General features: G+C 53.6%; 13 non-coding genes across 13 annotated transcripts; all 13 read left to right on the forward strand.

Moving 5' to 3' along the window:
* The first annotated feature begins 403 nt into the window (after window positions 1-403).
* Window positions 404-594, forward strand: LOC138517433 (U2 spliceosomal RNA). The gene has a single exon (XR_011282618.1). It is a non-coding gene; the product is annotated as a U2 spliceosomal RNA (small nuclear RNA).
* A 636-nt stretch (window positions 595-1,230) lies between these two features.
* Window positions 1,231-1,421, forward strand: LOC138517434 (U2 spliceosomal RNA). Its single transcript, XR_011282619.1, has one exon. It is a non-coding gene; the product is annotated as a U2 spliceosomal RNA (small nuclear RNA).
* Window positions 1,422-2,057: 636 nt separating this feature from the next.
* On the forward strand, window positions 2,058-2,248 carry LOC138517435 (U2 spliceosomal RNA). Its single transcript, XR_011282620.1, has one exon. It is a non-coding gene; the product is annotated as a U2 spliceosomal RNA (small nuclear RNA).
* Window positions 2,249-2,874: 626 nt separating this feature from the next.
* LOC138517436 (U2 spliceosomal RNA) lies at window positions 2,875-3,065 on the forward strand. The gene has a single exon (XR_011282621.1). It is a non-coding gene; the product is annotated as a U2 spliceosomal RNA (small nuclear RNA).
* A 1,231-nt stretch (window positions 3,066-4,296) lies between these two features.
* Window positions 4,297-4,480, forward strand: LOC138517572 (U2 spliceosomal RNA). The gene has a single exon (XR_011282724.1). It is a non-coding gene; the product is annotated as a U2 spliceosomal RNA (small nuclear RNA).
* A 636-nt stretch (window positions 4,481-5,116) lies between these two features.
* Window positions 5,117-5,307, forward strand: LOC138517437 (U2 spliceosomal RNA). Its single transcript, XR_011282622.1, has one exon. It is a non-coding gene; the product is annotated as a U2 spliceosomal RNA (small nuclear RNA).
* Window positions 5,308-5,943: 636 nt separating this feature from the next.
* On the forward strand, window positions 5,944-6,134 carry LOC138517439 (U2 spliceosomal RNA). Its single transcript, XR_011282624.1, has one exon. It is a non-coding gene; the product is annotated as a U2 spliceosomal RNA (small nuclear RNA).
* Window positions 6,135-6,760: 626 nt separating this feature from the next.
* Window positions 6,761-6,951, forward strand: LOC138517441 (U2 spliceosomal RNA). The gene has a single exon (XR_011282625.1). It is a non-coding gene; the product is annotated as a U2 spliceosomal RNA (small nuclear RNA).
* Window positions 6,952-7,587: 636 nt separating this feature from the next.
* Window positions 7,588-7,778, forward strand: LOC138517442 (U2 spliceosomal RNA). Its single transcript, XR_011282626.1, has one exon. It is a non-coding gene; the product is annotated as a U2 spliceosomal RNA (small nuclear RNA).
* Window positions 7,779-9,009: 1,231 nt separating this feature from the next.
* Window positions 9,010-9,194, forward strand: LOC138517603 (U2 spliceosomal RNA). The gene has a single exon (XR_011282752.1). It is a non-coding gene; the product is annotated as a U2 spliceosomal RNA (small nuclear RNA).
* Window positions 9,195-9,820: 626 nt separating this feature from the next.
* LOC138517443 (U2 spliceosomal RNA) lies at window positions 9,821-10,011 on the forward strand. The gene has a single exon (XR_011282627.1). It is a non-coding gene; the product is annotated as a U2 spliceosomal RNA (small nuclear RNA).
* Window positions 10,012-10,647: 636 nt separating this feature from the next.
* LOC138517444 (U2 spliceosomal RNA) lies at window positions 10,648-10,838 on the forward strand. The gene has a single exon (XR_011282628.1). It is a non-coding gene; the product is annotated as a U2 spliceosomal RNA (small nuclear RNA).
* A 1,231-nt stretch (window positions 10,839-12,069) lies between these two features.
* Window positions 12,070-12,253, forward strand: LOC138517575 (U2 spliceosomal RNA). Its single transcript, XR_011282726.1, has one exon. It is a non-coding gene; the product is annotated as a U2 spliceosomal RNA (small nuclear RNA).
* Window positions 12,254-12,343: the final 90 nt, after the last annotated feature.

The raw sequence follows: 12,343 nt of genomic DNA on the forward strand, positions 1-12,343 counted from the left end.
CTGCAGCAGCAGCCCCACAAGGAGGAGATGGGGGACACTGTCCTTGCCCTGCCTCACCCCTGAAAGGCCCCGAACGGCCAAGCCTTATCTGAGGGGGACGCACTTGGGGGAACATCCCCTGGGCAGCTGAGGGTGACTTTCGCCGCTAGGTGACGGGGCCAGTGCCAGGCCGAGGCTGCAGCTTGGCTGGGCAGAGCTCTGCAGCCTGTGCCTGGCCGCCCCGGCCCTGGCGCTCTGGGACCCTTGGAAATCTGGGGGCGGAGCCATGCAAAATATCGCCGGGCATGCTGGTCATGCAAATGCTATTCCTGGCCGAGGAGTCTGGGGTTCTGCAGCAGAGCGTTGCTCCGAGTCAGCAGGGTAGCTGCCGAGCAGCAGTCTTTCCGGCGAACCCTTTGGGGGCATCGCTTCTCGGCCTTTTGGCTAAGATCAAGTGTAGTATCTGTTCTTATCAGTTTAATATCTGATACGTCCTCTATCTGGGGACCATATATTAAATTGATTTTTGGAACAGGGAGATGGAATGGGAGCTTGCTCTGTCCACTCCACGCATCAACCTGGTATTGCAGTACCTCCAGGACTGGTGCACTTCCCCACTTGGGGAAAACAATGCTGTGAAAAAAAAAGACGGAGCAATTCTGGAAACTTGTGCACTTTGCAATATTTTTGGGTTGAACTCGGATGCATTTTCTTCATTGTCTTGGAAAAGGTGCTGTCGTGCCCGTCACAGGAGAAAAAAAGTCTGCCCCTTTGCTCGCTTTTCACGGGAGCTGCAAAGCAAAGGTGCCAGCCAGCCAGCCAGCCAGCCAGACTCGGCCTGCAGCAGCAGCCCCACAAGGAGGAGATGGGGGACACTGTCCTTGCCCTGCCTCACCCCTGAAAGGCCCCGAACGGCCACGAACGGCCAAGCCTTATCTGAGGGGGACGCACTTGGGGGAACATCCCCTGGGCAGCTGAGGGTGACTTTCGCCGCTAGGTGACGGGGCCAGTGCCAGGCCGAGGCTGCAGCTTGGCTGGGCAGAGCTCTGCAGCCTGTGCCTGGCCGCCCCGGCCCTGGCGCTCTGGGACCCTTGGAAATCTGGGGGCGGAGCCATGCAAAATATCGCCGGGCATGCTGGTCATGCAAATGCTATTCCTGGCCGAGGAGTCTGGGGTTCTGCAGCAGAGCGTTGCTCCGAGTCAGCAGGGTAGCTGCCGAGCAGCAGTCTTTCCGGCGAACCCTTTGGGGGCATCGCTTCTCGGCCTTTTGGCTAAGATCAAGTGTAGTATCTGTTCTTATCAGTTTAATATCTGATACGTCCTCTATCTGGGGACCATATATTAAATTGATTTTTGGAACAGGGAGATGGAATGGGAGCTTGCTCTGTCCACTCCACGCATCAACCTGGTATTGCAGTACCTCCAGGACTGGTGCACTTCCCCACTTGGGGAAAACAATGCTGTGAAAAAAAAAGACGGAGCAATTCTGGAAACTTGTGCACTTTGCAATATTTTTGGGTTGAACTCGGATGCATTTTCTTCATTGTCTTGGAAAAGGTGCTGTCGTGCCCGTCACAGGAGAAAAAAAGTCTGCCCCTTTGCTCGCTTTTCACGGGAGCTGCAAAGCAAAGGTGCCAGCCAGCCAGCCAGCCAGCCAGACTCGGCCTGCAGCAGCAGCCCCACAAGGAGGAGATGGGGGACACTGTCCTTGCCCTGCCTCACCCCTGAAAGGCCCCGAACGGCCCCGAACGGCCAAGCCTTATCTGAGGGGGACGCACTTGGGGGAACATCCCCTGGGCAGCTGAGGGTGACTTTCGCCGCTAGGTGACGGGGCCAGTGCCAGGCCGAGGCTGCAGCTTGGCTGGGCAGAGCTCTGCAGCCTGTGCCTGGCCGCCCCGGCCCTGGCGCTCTGGGACCCTTGGAAATCTGGGGGCGGAGCCATGCAAAATATCGCCGGGCATGCTGGTCATGCAAATGCTATTCCTGGCCGAGGAGTCTGGGGTTCTGCAGCAGAGCGTTGCTCCGAGTCAGCAGGGTAGCTGCCGAGCAGCAGTCTTTCCGGCGAACCCTTTGGGGGCATCGCTTCTCGGCCTTTTGGCTAAGATCAAGTGTAGTATCTGTTCTTATCAGTTTAATATCTGATACGTCCTCTATCTGGGGACCATATATTAAATTGATTTTTGGAACAGGGAGATGGAATGGGAGCTTGCTCTGTCCACTCCACGCATCAACCTGGTATTGCAGTACCTCCAGGACTGGTGCACTTCCCCACTTGGGGAAAACAATGCTGTGAAAAAAAAAGACGGAGCAATTCTGGAAACTTGTGCACTTTGCAATATTTTTGGGTTGAACTCGGATGCATTTTCTTCATTGTCTTGGAAAAGGTGCTGTCGTGCCCGTCACAGGAGAAAAAAAGTCTGCCCCTTTGCTCGCTTTTCACGGGAGCTGCAAAGCAAAGGTGCCAGCCAGCCAGCCAGCCAGCCAGACTCGGCCTGCAGCAGCAGCCCCACAAGGAGGAGATGGGGGACACTGTCCTTGCCCTGCCTCACCCCTGAAAGGCCCCGAACGGCCAAGCCTTATCTGAGGGGGACGCACTTGGGGGAACATCCCCTGGGCAGCTGAGGGTGACTTTCGCCGCTAGGTGACGGGGCCAGTGCCAGGCCGAGGCTGCAGCTTGGCTGGGCAGAGCTCTGCAGCCTGTGCCTGGCCGCCCCGGCCCTGGCGCTCTGGGACCCTTGGAAATCTGGGGGCGGAGCCATGCAAAATATCGCCGGGCATGCTGGTCATGCAAATGCTATTCCTGGCCGAGGAGTCTGGGGTTCTGCAGCAGAGCGTTGCTCCGAGTCAGCAGGGTAGCTGCCGAGCAGCAGTCTTTCCGGCGAACCCTTTGGGGGCATCGCTTCTCGGCCTTTTGGCTAAGATCAAGTGTAGTATCTGTTCTTATCAGTTTAATATCTGATACGTCCTCTATCTGGGGACCATATATTAAATTGATTTTTGGAACAGGGAGATGGAATGGGAGCTTGCTCTGTCCACTCCACGCATCAACCTGGTATTGCAGTACCTCCAGGACTGGTGCACTTCCCCACTTGGGGAAAACAATGCTGTGAAAAAAAAAGACGGAGCAATTCTGGAAACTTGTGCACTTTGCAATATTTTTGGGTTGAACTCGGATGCATTTTCTTCATTGTCTTGGAAAAGGTGCTGTCGTGCCCGTCACAGGAGAAAAAAAGTCTGCCCCTTTGCTCGCTTTTCACGGGAGCTGCAAAGCAAAGGTGCCAGCCAGCCAGCCAGCCAGCCAGACTCGGCCTGCAGCAGCAGCCCCACAAGGAGGAGATGGGGGACACTGTCCTTGCCCTGCCTCACCCCTGAAAGGCCCCGAACGGCCACGAACGGCCAAGCCTTATCTGAGGGGGACGCACTTGGGGGAACATCCCCTGGGCAGCTGAGGGTGACTTTCGCCGCTAGGTGACGGGGCCAGTGCCAGGCCGAGGCTGCAGCTTGGCTGGGCAGAGCTCTGCAGCCTGTGCCTGGCCGCCCCGGCCCTGGCGCTCTGGGACCCTTGGAAATCTGGGGGCGGAGCCATGCAAAATATCGCCGGGCATGCTGGTCATGCAAATGCTATTCCTGGCCGAGGAGTCTGGGGTTCTGCAGCAGAGCGTTGCTCCGAGTCAGCAGGGTAGCTGCCGAGCAGCAGTCTTTCCGGCGAACCCTTTGGGGGCATCGCTTCTCGGCCTTTTGGCTAAGATCAAGTGTAGTAAATGCGCTCAGGACGAATCAACACTACACTTTGTGTGGAATTGTGCATTTGCAAAACAAGTGTGGGAAAAACTGGAAACACTGATTTTTGCAATCACAGGAGAACAGACCCTGACGTTCGAATCCATCTTGACAGGGATACAGGAGGGAGGAGGGAAACAAGAGAAAATTCTTTTTCACCAAATTACATCAGCAACGAAAGAAGCCTTATGGAAGGCCAGAACATTACTAGTGCTACAGCACAAAAACATCACTCCAGAGGAGTGTGTAAAGTTAGCGTTGTGTTTTTTATACACATATTACTGTCTTGATGCCAAAGTCAAGGGCAAACAAGAGGCACAAAACATTTGGCAACAAGACAACTGGAGAACGTTAACTATTTAACTAATCTGGGTTAGGGAGAGCAGTTTGCTCAAAGTCTTTCTTTTTGACAGTTTTTTAACCAAATTCAATTTTAATTCGTGAAAATCTTTTAATTCGAGAACTAATTGGCGTATAGTCGCAAGTAGTATATACTACTTTGCTGGAGGAAAGGGACGGTTGTAAGGGGAGATGTGGAGACCGTTCAAAAAAAAAAAAAAAAAAAAAATCTGTTCTTATCAGTTTAATATCTGATACGTCCTCTATCTGGGGACCATATATTAAATTGATTTTTGGAACAGGGAGATGGAATGGGAGCTTGCTCTGTCCACTCCACGCATCAACCTGGTATTGCAGTACCTCCAGGACTGGTGCACTTCCCCACTTGGGGAAAACAATGCTGTGAAAAAAAAAGACGGAGCAATTCTGGAAACTTGTGCACTTTGCAATATTTTTGGGTTGAACTCGGATGCATTTTCTTCATTGTCTTGGAAAAGGTGCTGTCGTGCCCGTCACAGGAGAAAAAAAGTCTGCCCCTTTGCTCGCTTTTCACGGGAGCTGCAAAGCAAAGGTGCCAGCCAGCCAGCCAGCCAGCCAGACTCGGCCTGCAGCAGCAGCCCCACAAGGAGGAGATGGGGGACACTGTCCTTGCCCTGCCTCACCCCTGAAAGGCCCCGAACGGCCACGAACGGCCAAGCCTTATCTGAGGGGGACGCACTTGGGGGAACATCCCCTGGGCAGCTGAGGGTGACTTTCGCCGCTAGGTGACGGGGCCAGTGCCAGGCCGAGGCTGCAGCTTGGCTGGGCAGAGCTCTGCAGCCTGTGCCTGGCCGCCCCGGCCCTGGCGCTCTGGGACCCTTGGAAATCTGGGGGCGGAGCCATGCAAAATATCGCCGGGCATGCTGGTCATGCAAATGCTATTCCTGGCCGAGGAGTCTGGGGTTCTGCAGCAGAGCGTTGCTCCGAGTCAGCAGGGTAGCTGCCGAGCAGCAGTCTTTCCGGCGAACCCTTTGGGGGCATCGCTTCTCGGCCTTTTGGCTAAGATCAAGTGTAGTATCTGTTCTTATCAGTTTAATATCTGATACGTCCTCTATCTGGGGACCATATATTAAATTGATTTTTGGAACAGGGAGATGGAATGGGAGCTTGCTCTGTCCACTCCACGCATCAACCTGGTATTGCAGTACCTCCAGGACTGGTGCACTTCCCCACTTGGGGAAAACAATGCTGTGAAAAAAAAAGACGGAGCAATTCTGGAAACTTGTGCACTTTGCAATATTTTTGGGTTGAACTCGGATGCATTTTCTTCATTGTCTTGGAAAAGGTGCTGTCGTGCCCGTCACAGGAGAAAAAAAGTCTGCCCCTTTGCTCGCTTTTCACGGGAGCTGCAAAGCAAAGGTGCCAGCCAGCCAGCCAGCCAGCCAGACTCGGCCTGCAGCAGCAGCCCCACAAGGAGGAGATGGGGGACACTGTCCTTGCCCTGCCTCACCCCTGAAAGGCCCCGAACGGCCACGAACGGCCAAGCCTTATCTGAGGGGGACGCACTTGGGGGAACATCCCCTGGGCAGCTGAGGGTGACTTTCGCCGCTAGGTGACGGGGCCAGTGCCAGGCCGAGGCTGCAGCTTGGCTGGGCAGAGCTCTGCAGCCTGTGCCTGGCCGCCCCGGCCCTGGCGCTCTGGGACCCTTGGAAATCTGGGGGCGGAGCCATGCAAAATATCGCCGGGCATGCTGGTCATGCAAATGCTATTCCTGGCCGAGGAGTCTGGGGTTCTGCAGCAGAGCGTTGCTCCGAGTCAGCAGGGTAGCTGCCGAGCAGCAGTCTTTCCGGCGAACCCTTTGGGGGCATCGCTTCTCGGCCTTTTGGCTAAGATCAAGTGTAGTATCTGTTCTTATCAGTTTAATATCTGATACGTCCTCTATCTGGGGACCATATATTAAATTGATTTTTGGAACAGGGAGATGGAATGGGAGCTTGCTCTGTCCACTCCACGCATCAACCTGGTATTGCAGTACCTCCAGGACTGGTGCACTTCCCCACTTGGGGAAAACAATGCTGTGAAAAAAAAAGACGGAGCAATTCTGGAAACTTGTGCACTTTGCAATATTTTTGGGTTGAACTCGGATGCATTTTCTTCATTGTCTTGGAAAAGGTGCTGTCGTGCCCGTCACAGGAGAAAAAAAGTCTGCCCCTTTGCTCGCTTTTCACGGGAGCTGCAAAGCAAAGGTGCCAGCCAGCCAGCCAGCCAGCCAGACTCGGCCTGCAGCAGCAGCCCCACAAGGAGGAGATGGGGGACACTGTCCTTGCCCTGCCTCACCCCTGAAAGGCCCCGAACGGCCAAGCCTTATCTGAGGGGGACGCACTTGGGGGAACATCCCCTGGGCAGCTGAGGGTGACTTTCGCCGCTAGGTGACGGGGCCAGTGCCAGGCCGAGGCTGCAGCTTGGCTGGGCAGAGCTCTGCAGCCTGTGCCTGGCCGCCCCGGCCCTGGCGCTCTGGGACCCTTGGAAATCTGGGGGCGGAGCCATGCAAAATATCGCCGGGCATGCTGGTCATGCAAATGCTATTCCTGGCCGAGGAGTCTGGGGTTCTGCAGCAGAGCGTTGCTCCGAGTCAGCAGGGTAGCTGCCGAGCAGCAGTCTTTCCGGCGAACCCTTTGGGGGCATCGCTTCTCGGCCTTTTGGCTAAGATCAAGTGTAGTATCTGTTCTTATCAGTTTAATATCTGATACGTCCTCTATCTGGGGACCATATATTAAATTGATTTTTGGAACAGGGAGATGGAATGGGAGCTTGCTCTGTCCACTCCACGCATCAACCTGGTATTGCAGTACCTCCAGGACTGGTGCACTTCCCCACTTGGGGAAAACAATGCTGTGAAAAAAAAAGACGGAGCAATTCTGGAAACTTGTGCACTTTGCAATATTTTTGGGTTGAACTCGGATGCATTTTCTTCATTGTCTTGGAAAAGGTGCTGTCGTGCCCGTCACAGGAGAAAAAAAGTCTGCCCCTTTGCTCGCTTTTCACGGGAGCTGCAAAGCAAAGGTGCCAGCCAGCCAGCCAGCCAGCCAGACTCGGCCTGCAGCAGCAGCCCCACAAGGAGGAGATGGGGGACACTGTCCTTGCCCTGCCTCACCCCTGAAAGGCCCCGAACGGCCACGAACGGCCAAGCCTTATCTGAGGGGGACGCACTTGGGGGAACATCCCCTGGGCAGCTGAGGGTGACTTTCGCCGCTAGGTGACGGGGCCAGTGCCAGGCCGAGGCTGCAGCTTGGCTGGGCAGAGCTCTGCAGCCTGTGCCTGGCCGCCCCGGCCCTGGCGCTCTGGGACCCTTGGAAATCTGGGGGCGGAGCCATGCAAAATATCGCCGGGCATGCTGGTCATGCAAATGCTATTCCTGGCCGAGGAGTCTGGGGTTCTGCAGCAGAGCGTTGCTCCGAGTCAGCAGGGTAGCTGCCGAGCAGCAGTCTTTCCGGCGAACCCTTTGGGGGCATCGCTTCTCGGCCTTTTGGCTAAGATCAAGTGTAGTATCTGTTCTTATCAGTTTAATATCTGATACGTCCTCTATCTGGGGACCATATATTAAATTGATTTTTGGAACAGGGAGATGGAATGGGAGCTTGCTCTGTCCACTCCACGCATCAACCTGGTATTGCAGTACCTCCAGGACTGGTGCACTTCCCCACTTGGGGAAAACAATGCTGTGAAAAAAAAAGACGGAGCAATTCTGGAAACTTGTGCACTTTGCAATATTTTTGGGTTGAACTCGGATGCATTTTCTTCATTGTCTTGGAAAAGGTGCTGTCGTGCCCGTCACAGGAGAAAAAAAGTCTGCCCCTTTGCTCGCTTTTCACGGGAGCTGCAAAGCAAAGGTGCCAGCCAGCCAGCCAGCCAGCCAGACTCGGCCTGCAGCAGCAGCCCCACAAGGAGGAGATGGGGGACACTGTCCTTGCCCTGCCTCACCCCTGAAAGGCCCCGAACGGCCACGAACGGCCAAGCCTTATCTGAGGGGGACGCACTTGGGGGAACATCCCCTGGGCAGCTGAGGGTGACTTTCGCCGCTAGGTGACGGGGCCAGTGCCAGGCCGAGGCTGCAGCTTGGCTGGGCAGAGCTCTGCAGCCTGTGCCTGGCCGCCTCGGCCCTGGCGCTCTGGGACCCTTGGAAATCTGGGGGCGGAGCCATGCAAAATATCGCCGGGCATGCTGGTCATGCAAATGCTATTCCTGGCCGAGGAGTCTGGGGTTCTGCAGCAGAGCGTTGCTCCGAGTCAGCAGGGTAGCTGCCGAGCAGCAGTCTTTCCGGCGAACCCTTTGGGGGCATCGCTTCTCGGCCTTTTGGCTAAGATCAAGTGTAGTAAATGCGCTCAGGACGAATCAACACTACACTTTGTGTGGAATTGTGCATTTGCAAAACAAGTGTGGGAAAAACTGGAAACACTGATTTTTGCAATCACAGGAGAACAGACCCTGACGTTTGAATCCATCTTGACAGGGATACAGGAGGGAGGAGGGAAACAAGAGAAAATTCTTTTTCACCAAATTACATCAGCAACGAAAGAAGCCTTATGGAAGGCCAGAACATTACTAGTGCTACAGCACAAAAACATCACTCCAGAGGAGTGTGTAAAGTTAGCGTTGTGTTTTTTATACACATATTACTGTCTTGATGCCAAAGTCAAGGGCAAACAAGAGGCACAAAACATTTGGCAACAAGACAACTGGAGAACGTTAACTATTTAACTAATCTGGGTTAGGGAGAGCAGTTTGCTCAAAGTCTTTCTTTTTGACAGTTTTTTAACCAAATTCAATTTTAATTCGTGAAAATCTTTTAATTCGAGAACTAATTGGCGTATAGTCGCAAGTAGTATATACTACTTTGCTGGAGGAAAGGGACGGTTGTAAGGGGAGATGTGGAGACCGTTCAAAAAAAAAAAAAAAAAAAAAAATCTGTTCTTATCAGTTTAATATCTGATACGTCCTCTATCTGGGGACCATATATTAAATTGATTTTTGGAACAGGGAGATGGAATGGGAGCTTGCTCTGTCCACTCCACGCATCAACCTGGTATTGCAGTACCTCCAGGACTGGTGCACTTCCCCACTTGGGGAAAACAATGCTGTGAAAAAAAAAGACGGAGCAATTCTGGAAACTTGTGCACTTTGCAATATTTTTGGGTTGAACTCGGATGCATTTTCTTCATTGTCTTGGAAAAGGTGCTGTCGTGCCCGTCACAGGAGAAAAAAAGTCTGCCCCTTTGCTCGCTTTTCACGGGAGCTGCAAAGCAAAGGTGCCAGCCAGCCAGCCAGCCAGCCAGACTCGGCCTGCAGCAGCAGCCCCACAAGGAGGAGATGGGGGACACTGTCCTTGCCCTGCCTCACCCCTGAAAGGCCCCGAACGGCCAAGCCTTATCTGAGGGGGACGCACTTGGGGGAACATCCCCTGGGCAGCTGAGGGTGACTTTCGCCGCTAGGTGACGGGGCCAGTGCCAGGCCGAGGCTGCAGCTTGGCTGGGCAGAGCTCTGCAGCCTGTGCCTGGCCGCCCCGGCCCTGGCGCTCTGGGACCCTTGGAAATCTGGGGGCGGAGCCATGCAAAATATCGCCGGGCATGCTGGTCATGCAAATGCTATTCCTGGCCGAGGAGTCTGGGGTTCTGCAGCAGAGCGTTGCTCCGAGTCAGCAGGGTAGCTGCCGAGCAGCAGTCTTTCCGGCGAACCCTTTGGGGGCATCGCTTCTCGGCCTTTTGGCTAAGATCAAGTGTAGTATCTGTTCTTATCAGTTTAATATCTGATACGTCCTCTATCTGGGGACCATATATTAAATTGATTTTTGGAACAGGGAGATGGAATGGGAGCTTGCTCTGTCCACTCCACGCATCAACCTGGTATTGCAGTACCTCCAGGACTGGTGCACTTCCCCACTTGGGGAAAACAATGCTGTGAAAAAAAAAGACGGAGCAATTCTGGAAACTTGTGCACTTTGCAATATTTTTGGGTTGAACTCGGATGCATTTTCTTCATTGTCTTGGAAAAGGTGCTGTCGTGCCCGTCACAGGAGAAAAAAAGTCTGCCCCTTTGCTCGCTTTTCACGGGAGCTGCAAAGCAAAGGTGCCAGCCAGCCAGCCAGCCAGCCAGACTCGGCCTGCAGCAGCAGCCCCACAAGGAGGAGATGGGGGACACTGTCCTTGCCCTGCCTCACCCCTGAAAGGCCCCGAACGGCCACGAACGGCCAAGCCTTATCTGAGGGGGACGCACTTGGGGGAACATCCCCTGGGCAGCTGAGGGTGACTTTCGCCGCTAGGTGACGGGGCCAGTGCCAGGCCGAGGCTGCAGCTTGGCTGGGCAGAGCTCTGCAGCCTGTGCCTGGCCGCCCCGGCCCTGGCGCTCTGGGACCCTTGGAAATCTGGGGGCGGAGCCATGCAAAATATCGCCGGGCATGCTGGTCATGCAAATGCTATTCCTGGCCGAGGAGTCTGGGGTTCTGCAGCAGAGCGTTGCTCCGAGTCAGCAGGGTAGCTGCCGAGCAGCAGTCTTTCCGGCGAACCCTTTGGGGGCATCGCTTCTCGGCCTTTTGGCTAAGATCAAGTGTAGTATCTGTTCTTATCAGTTTAATATCTGATACGTCCTCTATCTGGGGACCATATATTAAATTGATTTTTGGAACAGGGAGATGGAATGGGAGCTTGCTCTGTCCACTCCACGCATCAACCTGGTATTGCAGTACCTCCAGGACTGGTGCACTTCCCCACTTGGGGAAAACAATGCTGTGAAAAAAAAAGACGGAGCAATTCTGGAAACTTGTGCACTTTGCAATATTTTTGGGTTGAACTCGGATGCATTTTCTTCATTGTCTTGGAAAAGGTGCTGTCGTGCCCGTCACAGGAGAAAAAAAGTCTGCCCCTTTGCTCGCTTTTCACGGGAGCTGCAAAGCAAAGGTGCCAGCCAGCCAGCCAGCCAGCCAGACTCGGCCTGCAGCAGCAGCCCCACAAGGAGGAGATGGGGGACACTGTCCTTGCCCTGCCTCACCCCTGAAAGGCCCCGAACGGCCACGAACGGCCAAGCCTTATCTGAGGGGGACGCACTTGGGGGAACATCCCCTGGGCAGCTGAGGGTGACTTTCGCCGCTAGGTGACGGGGCCAGTGCCAGGCCGAGGCTGCAGCTTGGCTGGGCAGAGCTCTGCAGCCTGTGCCTGGCCGCCCCGGCCCTGGCGCTCTGGGACCCTTGGAAATCTGGGGGCGGAGCCATGCAAAATATCGCCGGGCATGCTGGTCATGCAAATGCTATTCCTGGCCGAGGAGTCTGGGGTTCTGCAGCAGAGCGTTGCTCCGAGTCAGCAGGGTAGCTGCCGAGCAGCAGTCTTTCCGGCGAACCCTTTGGGGGCATCGCTTCTCGGCCTTTTGGCTAAGATCAAGTGTAGTAAATGCGCTCAGGACGAATCAACACTACACTTTGTGTGGAATTGTGCATTTGCAAAACAAGTGTGGGAAAAACTGGAAACACTGATTTTTGCAATCACAGGAGAACAGACCCTGACGTTCGAATCCATCTTGACAGGGATACAGGAGGGAGGAGGGAAACAAGAGAAAATTCTTTTTCACCAAATTACATCAGCAACGAAAGAAGCCTTATGGAAGGCCAGAACATTACTAGTGCTACAGCACAAAAACATCACTCCAGAGGAGTGTGTAAAGTTAGCGTTGTGTTTTTTATACACATATTACTGTCTTGATGCCAAAGTCAAGGGCAAACAAGAGGCACAAAACATTTGGCAACAAGACAACTGGAGAACGTTAACTATTTAACTAATCTGGGTTAGGGAGAGCAGTTTGCTCAAAGTCTTTCTTTTTGACAGTTTTTTAACCAAATTCAATTTTAATTCGTGAAAATCTTTTAATTCGAGAACTAATTGGCGTATAGTCGCAAGTAGTATATACTACTTTGCTGGAGGAAAGGGACGGTTGTAAGGGGAGATGTGGAGACCGTTCAAAAAAAAAAAAAAAAAAAAAATCTGTTCTTATCAGTTTAATATCTGATACGTCCTCTATCTGGGGACCATATATTAAATTGATTTTTGGAACAGGGAGATGGAATGGGAGCTTGCTCTGTCCACTCCACGCATCAACCTGGTATTGCAGTACCTCCAGGACTGGTGCACTTCCCCACTTGGGGAAAACAATGCTGTGAAAAAAAAAGACGGAGCAATTCTGGAAACTTGTGCACTTTGCAATATTTTTGGGTTGAACTCGGATG

Source organism: Ambystoma mexicanum, chromosome 6q (assembly GCF_040938575.1).
Source record: "Ambystoma mexicanum isolate Mex_15411 chromosome 6q, UKY_AmexF1_1, whole genome shotgun sequence".
Lineage (NCBI taxonomy): Eukaryota > Metazoa > Chordata > Amphibia > Caudata > Ambystomatidae > Ambystoma > Ambystoma mexicanum.